General features: G+C 37.0%; 1 long non-coding RNA gene across 1 annotated transcript; it reads right to left on the bottom strand.

Annotated features, from left to right (window-relative positions):
* Nucleotides 1-9,911: 9,911 nt before the first annotated feature.
* On the bottom strand, nucleotides 9,912-16,834 carry LOC135314205 (uncharacterized). The gene is made up of 3 exons (XR_010373653.1): nucleotides 16,714-16,834; nucleotides 13,798-13,834; nucleotides 9,912-10,857 (listed from the first exon to the last, which is right to left on the bottom strand). It is a non-coding gene; the product is annotated as an uncharacterized LOC135314205 (long non-coding RNA).
* Between the last annotated feature and the right edge of the window lie 6,348 nt (nucleotides 16,835-23,182).

Genomic DNA, 23,182 nt, shown 5'->3' with positions numbered 1-23,182 from the left:
AAGTGTGGCTGTGCTTGAGCAAGGTAGTTGGACAAGAAGACCTCCATAGTTCCCTTCCAACCTCAACCATTTTGGGATTCTGTGAAGTGTGGGCTATTGAAAAATGAAATTTAATTAATGGTATCCAACATTAATGACAAATAAATTACTGCAATTTTGAAACAATGTCCCCATTCAATTCAAATATCCTGAATGACAAAAATGTTAGCGTTTAAGTAACCTCCAGGTTTAGTATGCTTTCAAAGTGTAGGGCTATTTGGAAAGACAGTAATATCATAAAATGTTTCATTTTGGATGTAGGTACGCACTAGTATAAATCATGTCTTTTGACTTAATTATACAGAACCAATGCTTACTGTTATTATCTAATTATTAACCCCCACATGAGCTATTTACATCTCAGTCTTGAGTAATCAGCATAATGATTACCTGCCTGTTGTGGTAATAATTAAGTAGAAAAGCCAGCAACAAAATAATGAGATTTTTAATATTCTTTTTAGGTCAGACATAATGAGTATGGAGTATAACAGTGGGTCTTGAAAATAATGCAATTGAGATTAATTTTTAAGAGGCCTGCATTTTTTCACTTACAGATATTTATTTTTTGTCAAAGGGAAGCTAAAAATGTTTAGGAGCAAAATAAACTAAAAGGTCTAATTATAATGCGTAAAACTTCATGAACGCCAGAAGAGGAAGAGACAGCTTACACCTGAGCCACACTTATGCCAGTATTCACACACGTGCTTAACACTGTAGGCTATACACCAGATCCTCACTGGTGTGAAACGTCACCCCTCCGGTTCCATTGGTGGCACTGCAGCAGTTTGCACCAACTAATGAGTAACATCGGGAGAAATTTTTTAAAATCAGTGAGCTTATTCATCACCAGATTTTTTTCCAGCCACCTAAAGTTATGGATACCCAATATTTATTCAAATGAGGAAGATACTTTCAGCCTAGTATCAGAATAATATCATGTAGGGTGGATCCAGGTTGTAGAGTTATCTCCAAAGGGAAATGACAGAAGTTTGCTGACTGTGGGCATTGGATACTAGATTCAATAATGCTCTAAGAAATTTACTGCAAGGCACTAATACTGCAAATGTGCTAGTGTACAGCATATGGCTCTGGTCTGAAAATACTGAAGCATGAGCTCATTTTCACTTGAGTAGTCCTGTGGGACTAACATCTTAAATTCATCTGGAATTCTACAGCTGGTGTACATTTTGGAAGATTACTTGTAAGTGTTCATTTTGCCAGCATATTAAACTACTGCTGTATCACATTGATTTTCTGCCATTAATCCCAAATTAAGCATTTTTTGCTACAGATTCTCAGTATATTCTGCTCTCTTCTCAGTGTTGACATCCTGATGAACATGTATAATAGCCCATAGAAAATAAAGCCAGTGGCTGTATGAAACAGTTGTCTTTAGAAGACCAGACCTTTAGAGATTTTGTTGGTTTTCTTTGAGCATCTCTGATAACACATCTAAAGTATGTTGGCATTACTCGCTGCATTCTTACAAAGTAATCTTATATGTACATTGCTTTCTCTGCTGGGAGAACTCCCTTCTTATTATCTAACAGGTTTTAAACCATACCTCAGGTCTTCCTTTTAGTGTTTCAAACATATTTGCATTGCTTAATGATACTGCTGTTTAAAAGCCTTCATTACTGTTGATTAGTTCAGGCTCACAAACTATGGCAGGAGACCCGTCCTAACCATTTACAGGTATTTTCTCTGTGTAGGGAAAAAAAAATATAAATAATTGATGACATCACCATTTATAAGACTAAAAGATCAAAATCCTTTTTTCATTAGAACATCTTCATGAAGGATAGTAATGGGAAACAACTAAGCTGCCCATGGATTAATAACAAAAGCTTTAGCATTCTTATTTGATTTTGATCCTGACCCCTTTGAAATATTGATTGCTTGTGATCATTTTCTAACTGTGCTCTCAAACATCTTTTTCATCAGCTCTCTGAATGCTACATAGAGCACTCAAAGTCTCATACCAGTTCTCCCCTGAGGCTTTTCTTATTTGGTTTTGTTCTTGGCCTTTTTATGTAATTGCATTTCTGTATTAAAAGTTACCATGTTTTATTTCTCTACTGATAGACATTTAGGGATGGTTTTGTTTTCTAATGCAGAATAGTATTGAAGGCCTCAGCTCTGCAATAAATTTCATAATCAGTCCATGATAATTACAGGAGGGCTGGTGAGGCCCTTCCAGAGGTTATTGCATGGTTGAGGCCAAAAGAAGAAACAGAAGTTACTTTATGTATACATTAAGGAACATGCAGCACCAGTTTATTATAAAGTCCTCTGATGCTTCAAATACTCATGTATATTTAACTTCATAGTCATGAGTAATTAATTGACAGTAATGGAACTACTTGTGTCCACTTCAGATTAAGTGTTTGCTTATCCAGGAATGGAAGTTTATGTCCTCAGTCACAGTATAGTTCCTAGGAGGAATGTTTAACTTCCCTTTCTTCTCTCAGTTCAATGATCCTTGCGTAAGCCCTGTATTTGAAGAACTGTGTCTTTAAACAAAAGGGAACTGTATCTTTTACTTTCAGTGGATACAGGTTTTACAACCATGGTATTTTAAACCTTCTGTTAGGTTTGTGAGGTTGTTTTTACTTTTTTTTTTAAGCCAAATAGAGATGCATTTGCTCAGTGAAGAAAAAATACCACTGTTTTGCTTTGCTCTAAGGGTGGGCTTAAAAGAGGTCATTCTATATGCTGCACAAATGGTTGGAGGAGAGAGAATGCAGAGAGTAATAGCTTTTATTTCTTAACCCTATTTTTTTTAAATACTGTTAAAGATTAAAATGGTTGCAGAAAAGATTAAACTCTACCAAAGCTTCAGTAGATTGAAATGAAGATGAGTTAATGTCTAGGATTACCTTTTGAATACTTTTTTTTTAAGTATAGCTCTGTCAGCTAAATATAGTTCAGGTTTTTACATTTTTATAGACCATGTGCGTTCCCTGCAGGCACATTGTCTCTCTTCAGTGATTTATATAGTTTGAATTATAGGGAATGATAAGCATTTGCTGTTCAATAGTGTAGTTAATGCTCAGCCCCCCGGGCAACAGAGCAGTGAAGCATTTACTACTCAGTGGTAGTTCTGCAACAATCAGCAGCAGTGTGGCTCTATCACAGTAAATTTACATTGGTACACTTCATCCTCAGGGAGCTGAACATTCACTCAACATAGCTTAGGGAAAACAACCAGAATGGACATTTTTCAGTCTTTTTGGGTGGCACAATGGGAGAAGTTTACTATTGTAACCAGATCAGAAACAGAAATCACAGATGTTACAATGTGAAAATCATCCAACTTTTATTTCCTCTCCTTTTTTCCCCTCCAGCATAAAAAGTAAATAAGTACTTGGACTAGAAAGTTTTTGGATGAAAGTTAGAAAAGGTGCGGTATTGGCAGACTCACTGCAGTTCTGGAGCAGAAGCCAGAGGCTCTGGGAGGGCTCTGAGCCCATCACTCCTGTGATTAGGAGGAACCTCCTCTATCAGGTAGGTGAGCTTACAGGTGCTGTATGCTATATAACACTTCTGTTCCTGTGACTGTGATGAGAAAATAGCAAGGGCTGCATCAGCCAAGCAATAATAGCTTTTCTCTTGCAGGATATTTTTCTTCAGTAGGTCTGAAAGCATTTTATAAAGGAAGCCAATATCATCTTCATATGAAAAATGGTGAAACCAAAGCTGAAAGAGGCCCCAGGAGTTGGCCTCAGTCCTTCAGCAAGACTGTGACAAAGTAAAAGATACAGCTGATGTACCCAGGGTGTCTTGCTTAATGCTTTAACTGCTGCAGTCAACACTGCCCTCTCTCTGAAATGCACCTGGAAGCCTCAGGCTGCAGTACAGCCTGCAGTGAGAATAAGGACTGACAAAGTCAATTTTTCTCTTGTAAGATATAAAAGATGAGGCATCAGAATCTACAGAAAGCAAGACGAGTTTCAGCCTAGAAAACACAGTAGGAAAATGTGAAGTGGGATTTCTGTAAGTATTCCATCCCCACAGATGCTGTTGTGGTTGTAAGAAAAGATGATTGCAGTGAACCAAAGAGGCGTAACTCTGCTTTGTTGACAGGGAATCTATATGTAATGACCATTAAACCTACACTGCGTTTTTAAGCCTGGCTGGTTGTACAGTAGAGAGCCAGCAAGTATAAACATAGACACACCTAAATGCACCTCTCAGGGCCCTCAGATTATCACATCCATACATTTGTTAACATATTACCACATTGGCATGCCTGAACAGCCTGTCTGCAAGAAGGCTTCAGGCTGAGAGGACAAGTCAGGTTTCCAGAAGACACCTGTGTTATGCTTTGTGCTTTCCTTCCTGCCATAGCGTGGAAAGAGCATAAAGACATTGTGAAGAGCCTCAGAAAAGCTAATGTTGACAGGCAAGTGGAGAAGATTCAGAAAAAAAGCATAATTTATGTTAAAGTCATGGAGACAGAGCTGCTGACATTCCCTGGCAGTGGCATGAGTGTAACACTACCCTGTGGATGCGAATAATTAAAAAGCAGTTCCATGGCATTAGAATTGGGTCTTGTTTGGAATCAGCACAAAAATTAAGAGCTTCGAAACTTTCAAAGAACAGGAATCTGATGAATAATAGGGGGCAAAAAAAAAATAAAATGGCTGATTGGCTGAGAATGGTGAGATCCCAGATGAGCCGTTCCAGTCTGTGCTCCGATAGGCATCCATCTGCTCCTTGCAGTCAGCAGGCGTGAGTGTCATTCCTGCACACCCAGCCTGCATCTGACCTTAAAGCATGGACACTCTGATAATAAAGTGAGGATTACTTACGTAATGCCTGGAATGAACCCTATAGAACTGACAAAGATAAATCTTATCCAGTAAAAGTGTGGCCTGTTTGGTCACTCCAGTGAAGAAAATAAAAATTACGTTCCAGTCCTAGATGGAACTCTGAATTTAGAACTGTGAAATGGAAAAAGAAAAGAACTGTGAATAAAATCAAAGAGAAAAATGAAAAGGTCACACTTAGAGTCAAAGAGAAGATGAAGGGGCACTTAACTAATAGCAAACCAGCTTACTATGAGGCAGACTAATAATCTCAGCAGCTTCGGGGTTCGGGTAACTGACCGGTTTCTTCACCTGAAGCTAAAAGGCAGGTCTCTTGGGGAGAGTGGTAGTAATATTTGAATAATTGCGGTAGTAATATCAGAAGGAAGTTGAGAATAATGGATTCATTAGATCAGGTTCAGAACCTGTGGTCTTAGAAACAGAGGAGCAGCTGCAGAAAGAGGATACAGTATTAATGTTGTAAGTCTCAGTGCACACGTATATAATACAAAGAATCTGTATTGCTTTATCTCTGATAAAGCATTTACCTCTACTGTTACCTCCATCCTCTTTCCTGCATCACAGCATGCCTAGGGCAACAGGAGTGAGCTGAGGCATAATGTGGACTTGCACAATGCAAATAAATGCGAGGGAGCCTGCTGCACAGAACATCTATTGTAAGTGATAGTGTGTATGACTGAAAGAGCGAATGTCTTCAACAGATAGGAAAAAAATATTTCTCTAAACTTTGTGCAGCTGAGAGAGAAATCATTGATTCAGTCAGAATGGCACTGTACCAGACCACTCTTACAGGCTCTTTCCAGATCAGAATCACATATGGAAACAATTTTGGATAACGTGCTGTAAAATACATTCCAGGGAATAATCCCATGCTGGCAGAGATTGAACTACACAGTTTAATAAACCTTCCACCCCTAATTTCTCTCTGCCTATGATTTTTTAAGTTGAAGCCACATAATTTTATGTTCTATATAGCTTTTGAGTCATCCAATATCTTCTGATTTACAGCTTGACCTGTGTATAACAAACTCCAGGTTGCTTGAGGAAGAAAGGTACCCTAATCATAATGGCAGGTTTCAGATATGACATTGCTAACTTCAAACATTTTATTTTATTTTATTTTATTTTATTTTATTTTATTTTATTTTATTTTATTTTATTTTATTTTATTTTATTTATCTGGGGAATGAAATATACTGGTAAGAAATATCTGCAGTGGCTAGCCTCCCCTAGGGCCTTTATTAAAACCTCATATTGAGAAAGTGCAGAGCAGTAAAAGTGATACAAAAAGTTTAAGGCAAGATACACAGAAATGAAATGAAAAAGGTTGGGGTGAGGCCATCCTCATTTCTTAAGCGTGAGTGTTGGGAAGTGGTGCTGTCATAGCAACGAATGGGCTGTACATTTTGTGTAGCTACAAAGGACTGTGGACACTGTGCAGGCTTTGATGGGCAATGCATAACTTTTGGAGGTCTGAAATATTTCACATGATGTGGATCCAGAGAAGACAGCCCATTTCTTCAGTGCACCTCTGAATTTCTCATGTGTATCAGGAACTGTTGGCAAGCTAAACCTTTGACAAAAAGCCTGATACCTAAAGCCCCAGCTAGGGATTAGCTATTATGGAAGAGAGAGATGTTTGGTCTCATCTCATCCAACTGTAAACATCTCAATTTTAAAATGAGAACAATCACCTTCTGAAGGTACCGCGCTCTGTTGACTGTTCTAGTCTTACAAAATGGAGAGACACAGGCACTTCTTAGAGGCCAGTTTATCCCACGTGTCTGCCGTAAGAGGAATGACTTCAGATGACTGAGCGTAAACCTTGTCCTTCACAATTTAGTAGAGGAAGTTTGATAGGACGAATTTCAGCCAACAACTGGAATACTTCCAAATTTTTTCCTGGAAAAAAAATAGGTGTTTAAGAAGGCTGGAATCTGTAACAAAGTTGTGCTGCGCTCCAAGGCTTCAACAGCCTGCATTCTTACCAGTGCAAACATGAGGAAAAACTGTGAAATTGCTGGAAATGTTTATAAAAAAACTTTCAAAAATACTTTGGTTATGCAGGAATACATTTTGGGGAAGATGCCTTTCAACAAGAAGCTGTCAGGTGAGACTGCTGACTGTTTTGTTAATGAACAGCACAATCAAAGGAATTAATGTGAAATGTTAATAGGTCAACTAATCAGAAATGGAGATCTATGTGATTATAACTTCATCATACCAAAAGTACCAAGAGAAATGCTTCTCCCCAAAATTTTATTCATCACACTGAATTCTGCACTCTCCAAATTATAGTATTAGTAAGTGAAGAAGGACCTGAATGGCATTTAATTAAAAATTCATACCCAGAAATTTCAAGGGAGGGTGGGGAGAAGAGAAGGAAGGAGAAGAATCCAAATAATACATAAGTTTCTAATAATTCTGAATGTGATGTAATTTGCAGTTTTTAGTTGGGATTAAATTGTGTGGGGACTGATTATGAATCGGTAAACCATAATTGATTATAAATCAATTTTCTTTCCAGACGTAATCGAAGATTTTGGAAGAGCTTTTATTTGAATGACTAAAGATTAATTTTTATATTCAAGACATGATTGTATCACCTAGGATTGTACCAGGAAGTCTGTTCCACTATGAATGTGTCAAACTTGGGCATGGCAGTGTTGGTTCCTCATGAAGTAAATTCACAAAGGTAAGTGACTGGAAGTATCACCCAGGTTGATTTTTCTACCAGCAAAAGCTTGTTAGGTCTGTCTTAATAATACAGATGAACTTGCAACAGGATCATTAAACACATCTGTGATAGGTTTAATCCTGTGAAATACAGAACACCCAAATGTACTTTAACAAAGCAATGAACATTTTATTTAAAGACTGTGTTTAGATCTGGAACGTTCATAAACATCGTCACTGTGGGGGCTGACAGCAGCAGCCGCCTAAACCAACCTCCCAGAGGTGTGTGCGCAATGATGTAGAAAGTCTATATTCAATATCCTGTGGTTTTGGATCAGTTTGACTTAAAATGCATTATAAAGGGCTAAATGTACAGCCAAGAAATCAAGCCAGCTTAACACTGGCACTTAACAGCATTGATTGAAATCTTGGTATAGGCAATATTTGGACTGAGGTTAGCCAAACAGAGATTGCATGTCAACCACTGATGCCGGAAATGTGTTTAAAATAACTTTTGTAATACAATCAAAAACAGGTATAGGGGTTTTGCATTAAAATGGGCTTGAAAATATTTTTAGAACTGTGTTTATTGCTGAAGTTATCCCAGTAATATACACAAAATTACTTACTGAAAGAATACTACTTCATACGTGTGACATTCATTTTATGTGGTGATGGTGCAGCGGGTCTGTGATTTGTATTTCCTTTTTCCAGAATAACAGAACAGAATTTGAAGCCACATGTCAGAATCAAGTACAAGTTCAGTGATGAGGTAGCAAATGAAAATGGCAATTGATTTGTACTTGCAAATTAAGTCTTCACTTTGAACACAATGGAATGGTCCAACTGTGCTGTAGACTTGACTTTGTTCAAGGTAATTTGATATTGATCAGCCTTCAGCTCTAATGCTACAACAATCAAACTGATCAAATGTAATGCTACACAGATATGGCTTTTCAGGCATATTATTTCTATGAGAAATCATCACACCACAGAGAAACTAAGCAGACTGGCAAAAGCATATTTATCATGCTTAGTTTCTTTTTCTTCCTTCTGATGTATTTGTATTGAGTTTTATTTTTAACATTGGAAAATGTCTGGGAAATATGTGGTTATTTCATACATTCTGTGCACGTTTTTTCCTTTCAGTCCTCTTAAATGCACTAATAACGTGAACAAAGGAATCAAGACAGACACTTCAAAAACAGGCTATACCCAAAGTATTTCTTTTGAACTCAATTTTTTACTCCAACCTACCTCTGAAATTCAGTAATCCTCTAAATTTAATGGAGACTTTTCTCACTTACTTTAATGACCAGAGTGTTTAGACCCTGCCAAAATTCATATTCATAAGTGAGACACATTCATCTGGCTTCTTCTAGCTCCCTAAGTTAAAGTGCTGGCAACTGTGTCCTTTTCAGTGTAGCAGTATGGCTTTTCTGTAACCTACCAACTCTACCATTTGCAGCTGATCAACCCAGTGACAACATAAGCTGAAATACACTTGCATACAAAACTCTGTTGCTTCTGCTGTGAGATTAAGATTGAGCCAAGGTGTATTGACACCTAAAAAATTAATCAGACCTTTTGATCAGTGTAATTTGTGTTGCCTTTCTACAACCAGATACATTTTGAAAGGTATTTTACTTATTGAAAAGGTATGAGTGTCTTATCTACACTATCTTTTTTCCTGCATTTTCAACCTCTTAATTTTAAGACTTATTTTTCTTGAAAAGCAAAAAGCATTCAATTCTGTATTTAACTAGGAAATCTATGTTCTCAAGAGTCATGCAATTAAAACTTGGGTAGTGATTTACCGTAATACTAAAATTAATATAGAATTATATGCTTCACTCTCATGTTCAATATATAAGTAGAGGAAATCAGTGTGATTGCTTAAAATAGTCCATTTTCAGTGGGAATTGCAGCAGCGTTCAAAATTCATCAAGATATGGACATATGTTACTCAGCCGAACAATCACCACTGTCTTTTTTAGGCAATTAATGGCATTAAATCTTCACATATTAGATTCTGAGTAACAGAGTCTTGGGCAAGCTTCTTATACAAAGAATATAAAACATGTTAATTGATAAATCCAAATGTGAACTCATTAGCTTAAGACTACATAGCAGAAGCATGAAAACAGTTACATTTTTCCCCTTAGGATGACAACTTCACAATTATAAACAGAGCTTGGGAAGATATGCTTAGGAAGCACTTCTTTCAGATGAGCTAATTAAGAATGTTCTGTTTATTTCTGTGTGTGCCCAAGAACTATTAGGCAGAAGGAACCAGATAATTTTTAAATCCCATTCACAGTTTGTTCAAGTGGTTAAGTTTGGTTTCAAGACAGTGGTTCAAACTCAGGTTGGGCACATTTTAATCAGTATACTTTTAGAAGATAATAAAAATGCAAAGAACTGAGGGTAAGTCATATCACCTAAATGAGGAATTCAGATGTTCTCTTTAAATTAAAAGCACAGAGTTAGAAAGAATAGAAACCGTAGCAGATTCAATTAAATGCTTAAAAAAAAGATTTAGAAATAATGGTATTCAATCTTGTCCAATATTCAAGAGCAAAAACTTAAGTCTTTTTTTCTGTGATTCATTTACACTTGCTGCAACACATCACTTGTTATTAAATAACCATGTACCCATCAAAACAAATCCCATTGGTTATGTTGGTACTTCATTTTGTCATGATGCTTTGCCCTCTGACAAGAATGGATTGATATCAGTGAAATGACCTCAGCAGTAATCTCTGCTGATGTATTCATCTGTTCAGGAGCTGAAAACATATCCATTCAAACATTTCTGCTGAGAATAATTCTCTTTATTCTATCTTGTGAGCAATAATATAAACAATAAGGTAGTATAACTGCAGATCTAGCCCTAAGCATATAAAATTTCACAGCAGACTTCTCCATTGTAACATCAAGGATGAAACTGCCATTGTTGCAGGGCAAATACAGCATTGTAGACTGCATGCCTTCTTATGACCTCCATGAATGGGGTAAGAATCAAATGAGGTTTTGTAATTAGGAAAACACCTCTAGCTGAATTGCCAGAATATATGGTATGTATATTGTGCATTATAGAGAGATAGAAATCAATGCACTTGATTGCTGCAGGGAAAAAAAGCTGTCAAAAAGCTGTGTAGGAAATTCTACCATGAGTAGGTATATTGCTTTACTTTTTCTTAATATAACAATGTTAATTTTTTCATTCTTGTTTTATTATCAAAATGCATGGCAGTCAGACATGGAGTGATTGCTTCTTAGAAAACACCATTGAAATCAGCCAGTTTTCCTAGTGGAGAAAAGAATGAAATCTCATTATTTTGAATTCAGTATCCACCATTCTACTTTACTCACAGTATTTCTAAGCATATTTTTTTTTCCTGTTGGGAAAGAAAGCATTTTGACTGCTTGAAGGCTTAATATGCTCCCATGCACTTTTTATGACTTAATCATTAGAAACAAACTGTTTTGTGATGTCTGTTACTTGATGCAAGTCTATTGTTCTCTTGCAGTCAAATCTTGATTAGTGGAAATAGAAATGTCTTACTGGAAAGCCAGTAAAAATGTTTTTGCAACCATTCAGTAACTGTAGGAAATATCTGAATCAGGCTCTTGAAATTTAAGTGAAGAAATTTGGCTAGTTTTTGTTCTGAGACAAGCCATTATTGAGCAGTGTTGACATTAATGATATTCCTGTCTTGCTCCTTGTCCCTCAGTGTGTGTTTGTCTATATTCCCCTGTTTTTTAAATGATTGGCTAGTTTAAACTGAAATCTCACAGATATCTGTGCAAGTCATTGCTGCAAAATTTTATGAAAATAGCCAGGTAGAAGAGGGGATTTAGTGTATGTTTGAGACCGTACACTATGCTTTAGGGGAGCAAAGGCACTTTTTCTCATATGCAGTGGAAAAATAACTAGTCACATTGTCATCCGCATCTGACCCAAATAACAGGGTCAGATAAATTGTGCAAATTCACTTCCTGTATATTTCTTTCAGAATCACAGCTGCTTTTGGCTGAAATTCACTGGAAGGTGCCAAGACTACCATTCTGATCACAAGTCTTATTTAAGTTAATAAGTATGTCTTCCTGGGACTTCCTTGGAGTCCAGCAAAATTCCGTGAACACTCCTTAGGAGAAAAATCTTTCCATTCCTACTTAGTAAGAAAATGGGATATTTCTCTACTAGATGCTGTATCTTGTTTTCCTGTGATTCACAAGCCTAATAAAATAAAATGTCAGCAGGTGAAAAAGAAATTGTAGTGCAATTACATTTTCAATACATTAATAGCCAAGGAGTTGTGCAAGAAATCACTCAATATCATGAAAAGACAAGAGAACATTATGGTGGTAAATCACATACATATACAAAAGGTATTCTTTCAACCTGAGAAATGCTAGTTTCTCCTTGAGAAAAACAACTTATTGCATAGAGAAGAAGGTTTTACATCACTGCATAATTGAACATTTTTCTTCTTTACTTAATTTAGTAGAACTGTTTAAGTGGGAATTTTGGTGTCAAGGTGGCACATAAGCTTTAGCAGGAGGCCGGTGGCCTAAATCTCTTTATACTTCCAACAGCATAAAACTAAAGGGACTTCACTAGAAAAAGTAAGGTCAGAATAAATAAACTTCCCAAACAGGGAAGCATGCTTAAAATTTAGTGCAATTGAAAGAGAATGATTTAAATTGTTACAGTGGTACTTGTCTAACCCCAATGCCTGAGTAAAACAAAAGTTCGGGTTGTTTTCTTTTCAGGCTTTTCTATATTACTTGGGAAAGGGTTTAGCTAAACCAAAGTGGCTATGGGAAGAGGATATCTAGCTGAGGAGGGAGGACTCAGAATCTTAATTTGTTGTGTCACTAAAAAATAAAAATCAACATTTAAAATAACGATAAATATATAAACATTCTCACGATTTTTTTTCAAACAAAGAAGAAGGGGTTCCATGCCATATGTGAAGAGCTAGCAACCCGGAGACCCCAAGAATCAAGACTTCACCTGCATTTTCTGAAATTGTGGATGTTTGTGAGAGAGCTCCAAAGAAAGTGAGTGAACTTATAGGAAACAAACCATTCTTACTGAGCATTGCTATGGGGTAGAGCTAGCCATGGGACTGGCAGTTGTCAGTCAGAGGGTGGTGACAGAGATTACACACAAATGAGATACCAGATTTTTCTCAGCATTATCACAGTTGCCGTGCCCCTGCCTGGCTTTGTTAAGATACCAACAGACTTCCCTGGTCGTGCTAGACAAGCAACTGTAAGACTGTTCTCAAGTGCATACCAACAAACCACATCACGTAAACCCTTCCAATCAGTTAATGCTGAAATAAGAAGACTATAGAGACTTCTGGTGTGCATTACGAGGTGTAATACAGACTTATTTGAATTGAGCTGGTTGACAACAGATTTAAAGTTGACCTTAAACACTGCTGGGTTTGTGTGCCAGTTCTCATTGTGCAGAATACAGTTATCCTCATGGTTAGCTACAAGGCTGTTTAATAAAATGTTAGGTACTGGAGTAAAAAGTTAGGCACTGGAGACTTCCATGTGAAGCTTTCTCTAAGCATTTTTTCACGTGCCAACTTCTTAATGAAAAAATTCTTGTATATCTGCTGTGTTCAAATTAAATGTCAGAAGTTAATACCTACTCTTCAAACTTTAACACAATTCCTTGTTTGGCAAATTTGAAATATATGTAGATATGGAAAGAAGTATGGTAGTTTTCTAGCACTTGACAATAAATTAAAAAGAAGCAATTTGTTCTTCTGCACCACCCGACACATTCTGATTTCATCCATTCTGAGGATAAAAAGTGTCAAAGGAAATTCATTAGTCACAATGCCAGGTGAGCCCAAAATAATGAGAAGAAAGATTTAAATAGAAAAAGAATTTGTTCTCAGCTGGGTATTTTTATACTCCATGGCATAATCTTGTTAAGGATCTGAGGAAAAGGGTTTCTGAAAATGGGAAAGGTCATCTTCTCTGCATTATTTACATCCATCATAAACCCACCTTACACTTCTGCTGAAGGGCTCTATGTTCAGACTTGATTACCTTTTAAAATTGCAGCTTTTTTACTCCTTTCTTCTTTACTCATAGTTTATGTGGAGATACAAAGTGTGTGACAAAAAGCAGGTAAGGAGACATAATGGGTAGTGACAAGGTAGGAGAATATAGACAAAGAAACAGATATGATGAAATATTGCAGAAAATTAACACCTACTTCCTAGAGGCTTCATCCGGCTACCAGAGAGAACCAGCTGCAAAGAGAACTTAGAAATGTATTCTCACATCTTTAAGAGTATAGAGAATATACTCTTTAATTACCAGAACTACTACTGCTAAGTGAGGGAACACTGTAACAAATATTTTTCTCTTTACATGTCATGTTGTGGAGTTGATTTTTTTTTAAGCTGTGTAACAGTATATATCAAATAGTGAACCAAAAATAAGTGAGCCAATAGTTTATGTCAGAAAATAAAGACAAACTCTACCAACAGCTCTTGCCCTTCAAAGCTCATAGAGTTTCATTAGTGAAAATATATTAGTAGATGTGCTACTAGAAATTGTCTTAGGTCTGCTGTGAGGAGTGGTTTTGATGTTCCACCACTAATTCCTTGATCTGGCTCTTCTATTCAGTGTTTAATGTTATGGTTATTTGAATTGTATTTCAATAGCAGCACATTCGTTTTCTTTTACATTTCTTTTCATAATTATTTTTTGCAGATTGGAGAGTACACAGTGATAATGGTCTCTACTTTAAGGGTTTGGGTTTTTTCTCCTAAACAGGAGTGATCTGATATCCTCTTTTTCCTCCAGCCAGGTTGATTTGTGGTGGGCTGTAATGACAGAAATACAGCATCTTTGGCCATGCACAGGGACTGAGACACAGTCCACTGAAGCTGATAAAACATAATTGGCTAGTGTGATCTTCAGGCCCTCTGAACTGAACGCAGCAGAGACCCACTGTGACCGAAGTTTTGAAGTCCCACTGTAAGGCAAACCACTGTACAAGTGGTAAAGCATGTGCAAAATACTTGGTGGTGTTCTGTGAATGATATGCTGTCATTTTCAGTGCAAAAATGCTCCTTTTAATGTCTGAGGATTCCTTCCCTTCTCTCTCATTTTCTTTTTTGTTTGGACAAGTAACCCTGACCTATGAGGAGAGTCTCACTGGGTAACACCTTTACGTAGTTTCAGTATTAAAAAGAATTCATATAAACCCACTCTTATCCTACTGAGGTCATGAGAGAAAATCCACTGGAATGGGAATAGGTAGAATTTGCTTATCGAAACACTTCAAGAGCACCATATAATTATAAATAAAGCATTAGCTAAGTAGTAGAGATGTGGCTTCAAGTTCCAGGGGAAAAAGAACCTACACCACAAAAACCTAACCTTTTAACTATTTCTGTGAATTCCAGCTATAGAAAAACAAATTATGTTTGCTATTATAGATGATAACAAAAAACTACAGGGAGAGAAAGTTTTATGTGAGAATGACAAGCTGGACTACAAAGGAAATATTCCTGTTTTAGGAAGGGGTCCATTTTCTTAATTCATAAATGGAAAAACACTTCATATTATTATTTCTTCAACCACTATAAATTAGTTTTGAAACTAGTTGGTTCAGGAGATATTCCACGGTCTAGATTATTAAATGATAGAAGGTGTAGTCAAGTAATTCAGCTAACAGCATGCTTGGTAGAATGAGAAATGTTTGTTTAGACTGCAATTTATGGTTGTTTGTTTTGTTATTTTACCCTCAGGAAGGAGTTTAAATGTTTAATTCTGCAGCTTTTCTAATATTATACAAAGCACAAGATAAAGCATAAGGCAACTTTGCCTGGTTTATACTGGCATTTTTAATTAAAAGTTTTTTCTTTTCATTGCAAACTGATATTTAAAACCAAAATCATCAGTAGGAGATTTTAACTGTACAACATTCCCTCTGAGTTGGAGACAAAAGCTCTCAATCATTTCACTGGAGGAGGATATCTTTTTTTTTTTTTAATCTAAAGTCTGTTTTAATTTGTCGAGTTTTTCTACCCAAGTTTGTGGTCTAGTTGCTTAGCTAAACCCTTCCAGATACTAATGAATTATCTTCGCAAAATTGTTTTCAGGGAGAAGATGATTTATTTGTACTTTATAGGTTGGAACAAGACACATCAGAAACAGTAAATATCTTCCTGTATCTGGTGCTCTGTTCAGAGCTGTACAAACACCGCCTGTACTCCAGCCAAATGCCCGTGCCTCAGAACTGTTGTTCTGTCTTGACATGCTATCGGCACATGTATTAGTACTCAAACAGAAGGAATGCAATTCAATGAAAATTTAAATTCAAGGAACCAAATTGGTTTTGGACTGGCTTTTTATTGTGTTCTGTTTTGCAAACTGTAATGGAGTCTGCCTAGAGGGCCCAGTTCCAGCAAATCACCTCTACTGGCAGGACTGTGACCTGCCTTTCCCATCACAGGGTGTGGGCCAAGGAGGCCTTGGTAAAACCTTTGTTTTCCGTTTCACTCTCTATCTTGGTTTGCACAAGCCCAACCACAAATAGAAAACGAGGATGTTAGCCAAGTATCTTCATACAATATTTTTATGGGGACCTGAGGGTCCCTGAACATGCTTTTTTTGCAGAATATGAACTTGAAAATGTAGCTGCAAACAGAGTGGGGGCATGTCTAAGACTTCCTATCACACCTGTGCACACAAGCATTCCACATGCCTACAGTTGTTACATCTACTTTACTTACATTTGATCGCATATGACGTGCATATTCAGTAAAAAGCTTACTAGATTGAATTTTGAAGCTGGCTTGAAGTTACTTGTCATATCCATTGTTTGGTCAAACCAGAATATAGAATGTATAGAATATAGACACCATAGCATGAAAGTCTTGTTCTTTGTTTAACTTGGAACTCCTAAGTATATGCCCACTTTATTAAAAACATAGCTGTAAAAATTCAAAGTAGGTGAAATAATTTAGGCAAACAAAGCCCAAGCCAGAGACAATAATTTAGAAACAATATACTTTTTCATGAGTATTCTAGAAGCCGAAATGGGAAATACTGACTCATTCCCCAGAAACATGAGCCTAATTCTTACCACATTCCTAACCTAATTGTGCAGACTCACCAGTTCAGCTGAGTTTCAGATAGGCAGCTAAATGTCTAGGCACTGCTTCGGGTTTGTATCGTTTTATTCAATCTGATATGAGCTGAGAGCTGATTTGTTTGAGACTGGACTCCTAGAGAATGTGAACCTTGCCCTCCAGATTTTGTAATTCCTGGATTTTCAAAAAGCTTCCTCCTGGTCATGAACTCTGTAGTTCTACTACCCACCAATGTAAAATGTTTGCATCATTATTTCTAGATGAATGATTAACTTGTTAAAAAGTAATAGCAAAAAAAAAAAAAAAAATCTTAAGAGACTTCAGCAAAAAAAGCAATAACCTGGATCCCTCTAGAGGCCATTTGTGTAATATTTGGTAGGAAAAAAGAATTTACCTTTTCTCCCAATTGTCTGTCTACAAATAAAGGAAGCTTATCTATCTTATGTTGTTGCTTATTATCTTGCCAGCATGCTTATGTCAGGTGGTGAAAGCTGCATAATTATTGTATTTTCTCTCCCTTAAACCATTTCTGGCTTAGAACAAGTAATGCAGCAGGAGCTTCCGTATGCATTAATTCAGAGCCTTAAATTAATTCCTATATGCATGTTTCCTTGAAGACTTTTTTAGAAAGTGAGTGTTTTATGTCAGACGCTAATCAAGGCACCAGAAAGATAGGTTTCCATTTGCAGTAGTATTGCCAAGGAGATAATTCAACAGGCCAGACAAAAGGGATTATATTATTTTCCCATCCGCTTGAGTTTTAAGCAAATGCCTGTGTGGGCCTGATTCTGATCTCAAGTATAGTGGCATTACTCCTAAGTATGTGTGAAAAGTCAAAACTTAAATACCCATAAAAGGCAAGCCATTATGATGGTGGAAAACTGCACATAATTAGCCAAAGCATGAGTAGTTTGACTGGAAAGGAGCATTGCTCAGCACAGCAAGGGAAATAACAGAGATTTCTAAACTCTTCACATAGCTTCTGGGATAAAAACAATAAAAGGCCAAATTTAAGGGAACACCTAAATTATGATTAAGTTCATGCCTGTTGAACACTGTCTACAATAAATTTTCCACGTTAAATGCTTCCTGGGGCTGAAAGCACTGCTATTCCAATGGCTCGTTCAGGACAATCTGCTCATTAGGGTGTATGTGTTGACTTAAATGATAGAGATAACACCAGTTTATCAGCAGTCCCTGTGACACAGCAGACTGTGCATACACTGTATGCACTGTATGAAGTACTAGCAATGGGTCACAATCTGTCCTTCACTGATTGACTGAAAAACCTTGCCACAAAAAAAATCCCAATCAATTTAGAGAGCTAATTGAAAAATCCAGAATGTTTTCATAGTGATCTTGGTAAAATTCATTGAATTAAATTTGGTGCCAGTTATGTATGCACTTGTGTGTGTAATTTGAGTTGATGGTATGTAAATAGCTTGTGATTAATGTCCTTTAAAGTATTTTTGGTTCATCTCTAGTCCTTGTTCTGTTTCTTCTGAATATTTATCATCCTTATTGCCTTCCTAGAAGTGTTACAGTCCTCTATCACTGTGTTATTTCACAGGATACTCCCAGGTATTTGAAAATCAATTTTAATTTTTTAATTGAATGAATGTGAAGAGTGGTATACTTTTATACTTACTTCTGGCATAAAGCAAAATAGTTTTTGATCATTCATTACATGCAAAATATACTGTTGTACACCATGAAATGTAATTTCATCCACATGAGTGAACACTGATGAGGTGCTTTTGAAGAAGTGTTGGGTAAAATTACTGGCCATATTCAACTTTGCTATAAAGGTGAAAAGAATAATGTTATAATGAAAGATAAAAATGTGGGAGAATACTCATAGAGGCAATTTACAAAACAATTTACAAAAAGCAGCATATTTTTATATAGCGTTATGTTGCCTTGGGGAAAAAAAATCTGTAACTTGCATATATTGTGCACTATAATATGCCAAATCATAAGAAGAGTATGCATAATCTGGATTAATTATCTGACCACAAAATGTCTATATACCAGACTATAATAATCTGGGGCTCACAGAAAGTACTAATAGTGTCAAATCCTCACCCTTACTTTCTTATTGGAGCTGAGCCAAGAACTACTGATGGCAGGGGAAAGACTCCAGTGGGTTTTGTATCATTTTTCACTCTGCTTCACCACTTTGCCTAAGTGGTACTTTACATTTTGTCCATGTACTTGTTCATGGTAGAAGTTTCATTTCAAACCAGGAAGTATATTTGAAAGGATGTGAGCTGTCACTGGGTACTTTTAAGCAAAGTAATTCTTTCATTCTGGGTTGATCGACTGGGTAATTGATTTATCATTGCTTACTTTTGGCTCAGTAATTAAGTGGGAAGCAATAACTCAGGCGCTGCATCTGCCAGTAAGTGGAGCTCTTTGCCAGTCTAGGGAGGTGTGTCCTCACCAGGAGCATTTTTTTTTTCCCCAAACGGAAAATACCAGAGTGTTGGTATTCAGTTTTTCATTGGCTTGTTTGCAATTTCCACATTATGTTCCAGTTCTGTTAGTTTATAAAACAAGATGATGATGGCTAAAATCAAGGAAATTATAAACTATTTTATTTTCATGGAGATTTTATTGTTTTCGTCTTTGACAGCCAGCTGTTGTATTCATACCCTTTGGCCCTTAAAAAAAGTGGAGATTTTAACATTTTAATTTTATTTTATGTTTTTGTAAGACATACGGCCTGGTATTTCTAGTAAAAACAGTGCAGATTGCCATACCAGGGATATGGGGGGTAAAGGGGACGGTCTTCCTAGACTTTTCACACTATGGGCTCATTGCCCACTTATGACCGTTTATATCAATGGTTCCTTAGAGCAGAATGTTAACCCAGTTGTGCCATGATCTACGTTGTGATTTTAGAAATGGTTTAAAGTGTAGGACAGTGAAGGATCTGCTTTCATGAGAACTGATTTTCCAAGAATCAACTTTATTTTAAATTCTCTTTCTTTTCTAGTCCAAGCTGTCTCAGTTAGGAAGGATTTTTAATGAAAACATGTAATTTTCTGGTCACTTAGAGAGAAGCATGGAGAAAATTGTATTCAATCAAGAGGAGATGTCAGGATTAGTTTTCTGACTTAAATTCTCAGATGAATCGTCAATGAAATCCAGATTGAAAATAGCATTTGCTTGCTAATGCTAGAGGTGTGCTTCTCCTTGTACTTTATTAATGTTGGAGTCTCATTTATTTATGCTGGTATGTGGTTTACCTGGTAGGTTACTCCATGTATGCTGGCAATGTTTTATCCTAATTATTCTATATATACCTTGGCTAATGCTAAGTCAGTCAGCTTTCTAAAGGTAACCCATTCTGTGCATAATATGCACTCTGTAATGCTTGTGTTTGTTCCCTCAGAGCTCACCAGTGTTCTTGCTCCCCCACAGTCAAAAGAGGTATTGCTATCCTATTCCTGAAAGAAGAGCAAGACTATTTGGCAGGAAAAATACATTATTTTATATGTGTAGGTATGAAGAAGTATCCTCCCCTTACACCTACTTGAACTCTTGGCAGAGAACCTGCTCTTTCCTCTAGTTGTGTTGAGGGCAAGTTAGGCGGGGAGAATTCACTGATAGGCATAGACTGTGAGACAGATTAAGGTAATTGTCACATGGTGAAGTTGGAAATTGTATCCAGCTCTCTTGTGCCCAAATCCCACTCCATAAGGCCTCTCACTTTTGAAATTATGAGCCATCCCCAGCTTTCCTCTTCTTTCATTGCCTGGACAGTGTTCTCTGGAAATGGTTTGTAATCTTGCATGCTTGGCCAGGTCTTTATAGCCCTGGGAGACAGATTCAAACAGAGCTTTAAAGGAGATTGGCTTAGACTAAAATCTCAAACTCTTTAAATAAGGGAAACTCAAAACAACAAAGTAAGAGGAAATGGAAAAAAATGTGCTTGTAAACTGGAGGCATATGGTTATGACAGTCACTGCAAGCTGCTTGTTACTTCTAGGATTAGTTTTTGACCCTCCACAACTTTCTGAGCTGCAACAAAGTGTGTGGATTCCAGCTTTGCCTCCCCTCTTCCTGAAGTCTCTTGAAGCTTCTTTCCCTGAGTATGCTCAGCAGCTTTTGAGAAAAATGCTGCCTCCTCTGTTTCTTCCTGACAAACTGGTTTCTGAAAGGAATACAGCATATAATGAAGAATGCAAAAATTAAATAGCCACAATGTCCCCCTTGTAGAGACCATTTCTCAAGCGAGAAGGTAGAGAGGATCACTGCAACTGAAGAAGAAAACAGTCCCTAAATAATGAGAAGAGGTCTCTATAGCTATAGAGAAAATAAGACATGAAGGGGAAACACTCTTCACAAGACAAGAGTGGGGCTCATGCCCGCTTTCCACAGTACCTTCACTCTGTGTAACCTATTGTGTTCCCCAGCCTCTGCAGAAACCAAAGCTCACCTATGCTTTTCCTGCGGTCTTCAAGGGACTGATTGTTTTTCAAAGTACAAAGACCTACTTTATTTAGCTTTCAGGGGCTTTCAATGGCGCTATGAAGTCACTCATATATTCAGAAAAGTACATCTGTTTATCTCTGCAGGATCACATTGTTTTATTACTGCTACAGCACAGTGAGACTGCATTTCAGATCACTCCCAGGCAAATCTGGCTTTTGTTCCACATAAAAGTAAGGTCTCCTCTAAACCATAGCTCAGTTTGGAAACATTCTCAGGGCTAGTTGCCTCTTACAAACCAAGGAAGGCAGCAAATAGTTTCACTCAATCAAAACAGGAACAAATAAACAGAAAACCCTTCCCTGAAAGCCCACCATATCAGTGCAATGAGCTTCAAGGCTTCAGTAACTTACACTGCTCTCAATTGTGTGTGACTTTGTTAGAGGATTCATTAGTTAACATTAATGAGTGCTTGCCTACACGCTCTCATCTTCTTAACTAACACACCAGCACTTGTCTTGGAGCATTACAGAGACATTGCATCAGCCTGTATAGCTAACTGTGATTTATTAGACTGGAAAAAAAAAAAAAAAAAAAGCAGTGTAAAAATTAGTTAGAATGGCTACTGGGAGGAGAAAGAATGTCAGACTCTGATCTCACATATTTCCATAAAAGAGGATGCAGCTATTCTATCCAAATCATGATCCCTGTATAGTCTTTGCTTTATGTTTATATTCAGAAATAACATCTAGACCAGGCTGGATTTTATGACTGTATGTTACAATTCTCTGTCAATTTACATGAACATTGAAGGAGGTGTCAAAACTCTTTAAACTCAAGGTAAGGACAAACTGACAAACTGCATTTCCATAAGTCCAAATACGGAGAAGAGTGTCATTAACTTCAGTGGAACAGTGCAGGGACTGCGAACAGACGAAGTGCTTAAATGCTCCGATGGATCATTTCCTTCTTCTGCCCTGCTTTAAACCAGACTAGTACAGTTGAACTGAATAGGAAAGACAGGGTAATGTAGCCATAGTTTATAGGCAGCCAGTTCATGTATAACTTTCTAAGGCAACCTCCCCTTTGACTTGAATCTGAGTGTTGGCGTCTTAAATTAAGTAGAGGAATTATTTTGTATCTTTGTGTCCCTGTGCTCCAATCAGACCTGGAGAGATACTCTCAAAAGAAATGTCTGAATCACTGGAGCCATTTTGAGTCACTGTCACTGCAGAAGAGACAGTAAGTGCTGCGATACAGAAAGCTGCTCTCTGGGTACCAGGTGCTGAAAAGTGACTGATGCTGAAAGCTGTGACTGGCATTAGCATTCATCACCAAAATGCCTGCTCATAAAAAGCTTCCAATTTTAAGGCCTTATGTGAAGTACACACCTTGCAATAGCCCAATCTACAGGGCAAAGATATAGCTCAAGAAAACTTAAAAGAAACAGAGATAAGGTAGCAATGAATTATTTTGTCACTTCTCTCATGTTGTTCTGTAAACAATGGACAAGTTGCTTAAATACACTGTTTTTGTAAGTATTTTGACGTTTAATCACTGTTTTTGCAGGTTAGGCTAACAGATAGGTGTAGCCTCTGGATGTACTGCAATTGCTACCAAATAGAGTAAAATTAATTCCCAAGTACTGCTTCTTTGTACCATGCAAACCATGGACTTAAATGTAATTGGGGTCAACTTTTGTTGCCTTTTCAATAATTTTCATGTAGGGGCTTTGGGCAAGGGTTTATTCCTGAATCCTCTGTGAAAATAAAAAAGCAAACCCAAGAAAATAGCAAGTTATATGAAAGTTAAATCATAAAAGAAAATGTAAAAGAGTTGAAGGGTTCCTATAAAATTTCCAAGAATGCAGTGGAGTTATAAAGAGGAGGACTGGACTGACCTCAAATATGGTCATATAAAACCATTCATGAAGAGATATAATATTTCCAACTTCAAAAAAACTGAGTATGCACATTTGGAGAGTTCTGCTGTTTCTTTAAACAGTGATTATGAAAAAAAGACATTCATAAATAGACAGTGTGAGATCTACTGATA

This window comes from Phalacrocorax carbo, chromosome 7, assembly GCF_963921805.1.
Source record: "Phalacrocorax carbo chromosome 7, bPhaCar2.1, whole genome shotgun sequence".
NCBI lineage: Eukaryota > Metazoa > Chordata > Aves > Suliformes > Phalacrocoracidae > Phalacrocorax > Phalacrocorax carbo.
The sequence above is the reverse complement of the archived record's forward strand: the minus strand, read 5'-3'. Positions and strand labels throughout refer to the sequence as shown.